The sequence below is a fragment of the Sus scrofa genome, chromosome 6 (genome assembly GCF_000003025.6).
Source record: "Sus scrofa isolate TJ Tabasco breed Duroc chromosome 6, Sscrofa11.1, whole genome shotgun sequence".
NCBI classification, from domain to species: domain Eukaryota; kingdom Metazoa; phylum Chordata; class Mammalia; order Artiodactyla; family Suidae; genus Sus; species Sus scrofa.
In genome coordinates, this window is record NC_010448.4 from 44141397 (window position 1) to 44150385 (window position 8989).

Consider the following 8989-nt stretch of genomic DNA (forward strand, 5'->3'; position numbering starts at 1 on the left):
CATGCCTGTACAGTTCGTGTTTCTGTTGCTTTACTAGGTTTGCACATTCTTTATACTGCAGGCATGCTAAATTCTTTCCTTTTAGAAAATTAACTGAGAAATGGATGTGACGGTTGAAAGATCTCCACTGCGGCCTTAGGAAAAAGACCTAAATAAATAAATTAAAATATATAAATTCAGCATGTAATCAAAGCCTTCAACAAATAATGCTGAGCAAGACTCAGCCCTCAGGAGTGTGCTGCTTGATGCCGCCAGGATGAACTGGCTCCCAGCCTTCTGATCCGCGACCACGAGCAAGCTAGATCCCCACACACAGCTTGAAGCCTGTGAGGTTCACTTTGCCTTTAGATTTTTCAGGTTTCATTTTCCTCTAGAAAAAATTTTCAAAATCACAGAACTGTGTAACAGATAAAAACGAACTCTCCTGGAATACCACCTCTCAGAAGTAAGTTTTGATTGACTGGTTGATCACTGATAGTCATCTGCTATTTTGAAATCTTGAATTCTTTTTTTTTTTTTTTTTTTTTGCATTTTAGGGTATATGGTGGTTCCCAGGCTAGGGGTCCATTCGGATCTACAACTGCTGGCCTATGCCACAGCTACAGCAACGCAGGATCTAAGCTGCATCTGCAGCCTGCACCACAGCTCACGGTAATGTCAGATCTTTAACCCACTGAGCGAGGCCAGGGATCGAACCCACAACCTCATGGTTCCTAGTCAGATTCATTTCTACTGTACCACAATGGGAACTTCTGAAATTTTGAATTCTGAAGAGATTTCCAGAAAATTTAAATTTTGAAAATCTCCCCATTCTTTAAAACCTCATCCTTTACCTGCCTTTTCTGACATAATTGTCAACAATGTGTTTCTGGCATGTGTATTTTTTTTTTTCTTTTGCATTTGAATGCATGGGTATTAAGTGCCAGTTTGATGTGCAGGAGTATGCTTTTGTCTTGGCAGACCAGTGGTTTTTATCTTGCAACAACTCTTACTACTTTTTCCAACGGTTTCTGTCCATCTTTTACCTATTTTGGAGTTCCCATCATGACTCAGAGGTAACGAACCTGACTGGTATCCATGAGCATATGGGTTCGATCCCTGGCCTTGCTCAGTGGGTTAAGGATCCAGTGTTGCCGTGAGCTGTGGTATAGGTCACAGACATGGCTTGGATCTGGGGTTGCTGTGACTGTAATGCAGGCTGGCAGCTACAGCTCCAATTCAACCTTTAGCCAGGGAATCTCCATATGCTGCAGGTGCAGCTCTAAAAAAACTAACTAACTAAATAAATAAATAATAAAACCATCTTTTATCTGTATTTATAAAATCTGGGTTTTAAAATCAACAAAGCAGTTCTTACCACAAGGGGTCTTCTTCAACCAGACTAAGATTCAAGCTGTCTCCTTGTCCCTGGAACATAGAGATGTTTTAGATCTGGTCTTGCATTCACCGTTTTCTCACATGAGTCTTCTCAAGGGGCAGGGTGATGGTGGTGGCTGGAAGCTGGGCTCTTCAAAGGTGTTTCCCCAGCAGCTCCAGCCTGAAATCTCGTCTGACAAACTACCAGTCTCATTGGGAACAGTCTGGCAACTGGAGTTTACCTGGAGAATCCAAAGATCAATCTTCATACTTGGCACGTACCTTGAAAGGATTCAGTGTTTTAACATAGAGCCTGAACCATTAACGAGTAACTGATCAGGCAGAGGTCATCAGTGGATGCCAAAACCTTTAGTAAAAGACTACCGAGGAACAGAGTCTTTGCTGAGGACTCCAATGTTGCTGTACAGAAAAACTTGCAAAAGAGAAAAACTCAATCTTGGCAATGGACTTAGCAGTCATCACTGTAATCAAGTGATCAATCCGAGCAACGCTAGTGGGACAGCCTGGTATGTGCTTCCTGATGAGATGACGATGTGAAGAATACTGCACCACTGCCCCCCTGCATTAAAAAAAAAAGTGAGCTTGAGTCTAACCTAGCATCTCGATTTCCACCTGACAAGAAGTAGAAGGGAGAGAGGAACAAGTTAAACATTAAGAAGAAATAATTGGACAAGTACAGAATGCATGACATTGTAGAACTCAAGTGTGAAAAAGTGACTATACAACAATGCCTGGAACAGTTGGAAATTTGGTAATGGAATAAATTAGACGATAATGGAGGAGTTCCCATTGTGACTCAGTGGTTAACGATTCCAACAAGGAACCATGAGGTTGTGGGTTCGTTCCCTGGTCTTGCTCAGTGGGTTAAGGATCCAGTGTTGCCGTGAGCTGTGGTGTAGGTTGCAGACACGGCTCAGATCCTGAGTTGCTGTGGCTCTGGAGTAGGCTGGTGGCTACAGCTCCGATTGGACCCCTACCCTTGCCTGGGAACCTCCATATGTCATGGGAAGGGCCCTAGAAATGGTAAAAAGACAAAAAAAAAAAAAAAAAAAAAAAAAAGATAATGGTATTTTTCTTAGCTATGATGATGATCTTGTAGTTTTGTAGGCTATTGTCCTTATTCTTGGGATATAGAAGGGATGGAAGCTCAAAATACAACTTTTAAATGCCTCAGCAAGATAGAGGAAGAACAGAATTAACTGAATCTAGATGGAGCCTATATACATTATTCATTGTGCCATCTAATTATTCTCTGGAAACTTTCATAATAAAAGTGGATGTACAGGGAGTTCCTGTTGTGGCTCTGCTGTCATGAACCTGACTAGTATCCATGAAGAAGAGGGTTCAAACCCTGGCCTTGCTCAGTGGGTTAAGGGTCCAGCGTTGCTGTGAGCTCTGGTGTGGTGGCAGACACGGTTCAGATCCTAAGTTGCTGATGCTATGGCGTAGGCCAGTAGCTGCAGCTCTGATTCGCTCCCTAGCCTGGGAACTTCCATATGCCACAGGTGCAGCCATAAAAAGCAATGAAAAAAATAAAAGTGGAGATATATATATTCTCTATCTTCCTTTAGTGCCTATGTGAATTTTTCAAGTTTTGAGTATATCCTATGATTGGAATCAGGGAGTAAAAATTATGAAAACTATCCATTGGAATGAGAAAGTGTTACAGCAATTCCTGGGTCCAGCCTTGATGAAACCAGCTTTGCTCATCATTGCCTTTAGGCCGTGATTCAGGAAGAAGTTTCTTTCGTTTGAGCCTCCAGGCAACTTAGAAGAGGACCAGGTGGTTCCCAGTAGATTAATCGTCCACTTAGAAGCTACCAGAAGGCATTTGGTTCATAATCAACCTTCTGTTCCCGAAAATTGCCTGTTGGTGGCACACACATTTGAAGTGGATTTGCTGTATAGCCAAGGAACATGGGCAAAGTTAAGCCTTCTGTTAGCCCCTTGTAAAATACGGAAAGTAAAAACTATTTAAAAACCCAAAGAAGTCAGGGAAGAAAAAACGTTGGCAAATGTTTCTAGTCATTGTGGCTTGGAGATGTGGTGAAGATTTCCCATGTCCCTGCATCATAAAGTAATGTTCCTGAGGACCAAAACCCTTTTGACCGTTTTGCCAGGATATATTTAGCGACGTATTTTTATAGACACTTTCATACTGGGAATATGTTATTTGCATTCTGCCCACAGAGGAAGCATTTTTTTCCCCTGCATCTAATTTAAAATAAATTCTAGCCAAAATCTTATTTGAGAAAATTTTGAACTGCTCTCACACACACACAAAAAACAAACAAACAAAAAAACTGGGTTGAGCTATAGGGCTCTTGGTGCCATTGTGCAACTTGCTTATGTTTTGAAGACAATTATCTCCTGGTAACATTTTTTGGAAGGTTATTTGTTTTTTGGCTACACCTGAGGCATGCCGTTCCTGGGCCAGGAATCGAACCCGCACTGCAGCAGTGACAACACTAGGTCCTTAACCCGCTAGCCCAACAGGGAACTCCTTTATGTGTCTTTTTTTTTTTGGAAGTGTTGCTAAATGTCTCTTTATAATAGCTTTAAATTTTTTAAACCTTGCACCAAATGATACTTATTGCATAGGGAATGGCTGAGCAAAGAATTTCCTAGAGCACAAGAAAGTCCTCAGGCTTTTAGTTTAGAAATCTTTCAAAATTCACTTTCTTTTTCTTTTTCTCTCTCTCTTTTTTTAGGTCCACACTCGAGGCATATGGAAGTTCCCAGGCTAGGAGTTGAATTGGAGCTGTAGCTGCCGGTCTTCACCACAGCCACATGAGATCTGAGCCATGTCTGCAACCTACGCCATAGCTCATGCCATGCCGGATCCCTAGCCCACTGATGGAGGCCAGGGAAAGAACCTGCCTCCTCGTAGACACTAGTCAGGTTCATTACCACTGAGCTATAATGGAAACTCCTCAGAAGATCAGTCTTAGAAGAATGTAGGTGTTGTGCACACCGTCATTCACTCATTCTACAAACACAGGGCATCCCTTCTCTGCACTGTGCTGCACTTGGAAAACCTTGCCAAACTTCTCTGCCTGGTAGAATTTGAAAGCAATAAGACACTAAGGACTGGTATGCACAAAACCCCAATTTCTCATCTTATGGTAGGTGGAGGAATGGGGATCGCCAAGGTTCCCAGTTGGTCCCAGCAGCATCTTCCGGTAGCACTGAAAGCCATGAGTACCAACGTCATGTTCAAAATTGTGATTCTAAAAGCTAGGAATCTGGACATTCCCAAGATAGCTCCTCCCCATGGAGTTGCAGACTGGCTTGGGGCTTTTGCCATGTAAAGTTTGTGCACAAATTTCCATTCCTGAGTGTAGGGTAAGGGTTTAGGGCAGGAAAGTGAAGGTCCTTCTAAGATGGCACTTGCTCCCTGATGAAGGAAGCCAGCTGTAATTATCAGATCCTAATCTGAATTCTTTTTTTTTTATTTTTATTTTTTCTGTCTTTTTAGGCCGTACCTGCAGCACACGGAGGTTCCCAGGCTAGGGGGCTGATTGGAGTTATAGCTGCTGGTCTATGCCAGAGCCACAGCAATGCCAGATCCGAGCCGTGTCTGCAACCTACACCACAGCTCACGGCAACGCCGGATACCTAACCCACTGAGCATGGCCAGGGGTCGAACCCGCAACCTCATGGTTCCTAGTCAGGTTCGTTTCCGATGTGCCACAACGAGAACTCCCCTAACCCTAATTCCTAGATTGGGGAACCCAAAGCATCCATGGCTTTAGCTGTCCATGCTTTGAAATGAGAGGCCTAAGAGGTGACTAGGACCAGGGGAAGGTGGTGGACTCAATCTGCTAGAAAGAGCTGGGGCTCAGAAAAAGGGATGGAGGGAGTTCCCTGGTGGCCTAGCAGTTAAGGATCCAGTATTGTCACTGCTGTGGCTCACATCATTGCTGTGACACGGGTTTGTTTCCTGGCCCAGGAACTTCCCCACGCTTCAGGCAAGGCCAAAAAAACGAGAAAAAGAAAAGAGAATGGAAAAATCTTTTTGGGTATAACTTCCAGTGGATGAGGTGTAACATGAGCCTTGGGTGTTTCCTATAACTCAGGGCTCCCGATTTGTACAAATCTCCCCAAAGCGCTGGTTGTTGAATTGTTATGCACACCCCTAGACCTAGGAGCAAAAAGGCCAGAGAGGCCCCCATTGCGCTTTTCAGGCAGAAAGAGCCAGTAAACTGAGATCAAATACGACATTTAGGAGTTCCCGTTGTAGCTCAGAGGGCTAAGGACTCAACGTTGTATCCTTGAGGATGCGGGTTGATTCTTGGCCTCATTCAGTGGATCGAGGATCTAGTGTTGCTGTGGCTGTGGCCTGGGCCTCAACTGCAGCTCTGATTTTACCCCTGGCCCAGGAACTTCAATGTGCTATGGTGCAGCTGTAAAAAAAAACAAAACAAAACCAAACAAAAAAACACCCTTTAGTGAAGATACAAAAGAAAATGAGGTCTGGGACACGCTCAAGTAATATATAGGTGAGAGCACACACTTTCTTTCTTTGCTTTTTTTTAAGAGCTGTACCTGTGGCACATGAAAGTTCCCAGGCTAAGGGTTGAATCAGAGCTGCAGCCACTGGCCTACACCACAGCCACAGCAACGTGGGATCCAAATCACGTCTGCAACACACACCACAGCTCACAGCAATGCCAGATCCTTAACCCACTGAATGAGGCCAGGGATCTAACCTGCATCCTCATGGATACTAGTTGGGATCGTGACTGCTGAGCCACAACAGGCACACCCAGAGCCCACAGTTTCGAATAGTACATTGTATCCACTTAAGGGTATGAGGGTAGGATTCCCCACATCATTAAATATTTTATTTATTTCTTATTATGGTTGCTTTACAATGTTCTGTCAATTTCTGCTGGAAAGTCACCCAGTTATACATCTATGTATATAATATACATATACATGTATACATATATATATATGTTCTTTTTTCTCCCATTGTCCTCCATCAAGTTCCATCACAAGTGATTAGATATAATTCCCTGTGCTATACAGCAGGATCTCATTGCTTATCCTCCAAATGCTATAGTTTGCATCTGCTAACACCAAACACCCTGGCAACCACAAGTCTGTTCTCCGTGTCCATGAGTTTGTTTCTTTTCTGTAGATAGGTTACTTTGTGCCATACATTAGATTCCGGATATAAGTGGTATCATATGGTACTCGTCATTCTGACTTACTTCACTTAGCATGAGAGTCTCCAGTTCCATCCATGTTGCTCTAAATGGTATTATTTTGTTCTTTTTTGTGGCTGAGTAGTATTCATGAAATATTTTAAATGGATTTATAATTGCTTAATGTATTTCCCACTTCATGGAAGTACTTCAGTGTTGAATAGTGATCACTTAATTTAGTATTTGTTTATTTTTTTAATCTGGCTAATTTTATTACAAAAAAACTTTGTGTGATTGTCTTTTCACCAACCTGTTCTGGCATGCTCCTAAGGATATCAAAATCACTAAGATCAATGATAGCCAGTGTGTGTACTCTATAGCACCTCGATGTTACTGAATTACTGCCCAGTTCTATAGTATTGCCACTGAGGAGTTCCCTTCGAGGCAGAGAGGGAAGGAACCTGACTAGGATTCAAGAGGATTCAGGTTTGATCCCTGGCCTCGCTCAGTGGGTTAAGGATTTGGCGTTGCCCTGAGCTATGGTGTAGGTCACAGATACGGCTCCGATCTTGCGTTGGTATGGCTGTGGCGTAGACTGGCAGCTACATACCAGTTTTGGCCAGCAAAGCATAGTACTCTATTTCAGATTTCCTCAAGGCTAGGCAGATTTTGTTCTGCTTTGTCTGGTCATTTTCAGAGTTGGCTTGTACCCCCACAGTACTTTCCAGTTTTCATAATGATTAGAGGCCTAGAGTCCATCAACTCAACTCCAGCAACTTTTTCATCTTCTTTGCTGCCACTATCTTCCTGTCTTATGTGTGGGACGGCCCTAGCCAAGAACAGCCGCCAAGACAACTGGAGAGAGAGAGAGAGAGATATTTTAGGTTGTTTCTGAGTGTTTTTTTTTTCTTTCTATCTATCTATCATCTATCTATCTATCATTGGAATAAGTAATGCCTTTTATTGTTTCAGTCTTGAAAACTCTATGCCAGCAGGTGGGGATGGGACAGTGAGTTAAAAATGAATTACCTTTGAGGGCAGAGAGCTCCCTCTGAGCTCCTATTCAGATGGCTGGAGATCCTAAAGCTGTATGGATTACACAAATAATGTGATAGACACTTTTGTGCCTACGTTGTTGTCTGCATATGGGATTACTTCCGTGAGCATTACTGTTTTCAAGAGTGTTTTTGTTTGTTGATTGGTATTATTAATATCCTCACAAAGGATGTTGAGGATGTTAATAATACCAAATTGCTCTTCCTGACAGGATGTGCCAACTTACACTCATTACCGGTAAAATATACAAAAGTTTCACCACCATCTTGCCAATATTTCCATCTTTAAATTGTAGATAATGTGATCACTGAAATATGATACCTTATTGTTGATTTATATTCCTTTCTCAGAGAGTAAGATCAGTTTTCATCAGCTGCCTCCTCTGGATATTCGCTCCCTTCCAACTGCTTGCCCCTACTTGTGCCTCCCAGCGCCACCGCCTCCGCCACCCCCACCCCCTCCCGCCACCCAGCCTGGGGAGTAGAAGATTGGAATTCTTCTTGTAGCTCTGAGAGGTGCTAGGGAGGAGTAGCTGGGTCAGATACTGCTCCCCTGCCAGCTGAGGATGGGCCACAGCGAGCTCCTAAGCGATGTTGAGGCCAAATGCCCTGGTCAGTCTGCACCAGGACGAGTCCCCGTCCAGGCTCCCTGCTCCATGGGATGCCTTCCTGGAATTCTCTGAGGAAGGGGGTGGAATAAGAGAACTCTTTCACTCAAGGTTGTTTGCCGGGATCCACTAGGTCCTGACAGATAATACTTTGCTCTTCTTCCCTCACAAGCTGTTTGAAATATATAAGGGCTTTGTAGCCTGTGTTTTTGGAGACAAAGCCCTAGTCACCTCTTGTTCCTCTCCCTCACCACAGGGCCCCCAGACCCCATGCCGTCCTATGTCTGCGCAAATGCTTTCAGGAGCATTCCCTGGGCACCTCGCCCAAGACCCTGTGGGCAGGTGCTGGAGAAAGGAGTTCTCACATCTCTTGGTGAATGCCCGCGGCGGTCACAACTGAGGCTTCACTGCCCACTGGTATAGCCTGAGGCCTGCTTCCGGCCTCGCCTGGCCTTGGGCGCTTATGAGCCGAGACCGGGCATGGGGGACCAGTCCCCATCCAGCCCCATCTTCTGCTAGCACAAGGCGCCTTCCCCACCAGGCAGGTTGGGGCTGCAGAAACCAGTGCGCGGCCACATGGCCTCGGGACAGGCTGGGGTTTTAGGGTCACGCGAAGTGCTGGGGGCGCATCCGCCCGAGACGCACAGTGTTCTCCAGGGTCCTGGAGCGGGCGCAGCGCTTCTGCCCAAGGCCGAACTTGTCCGGCCCAGCTCCTGAAATCCTGGCGGCGCCGGGAAGTAAAATGGGGGAGGATGTGGGAAACGTTTGTCAACTGCTCATATTTCTACGGCCGGGA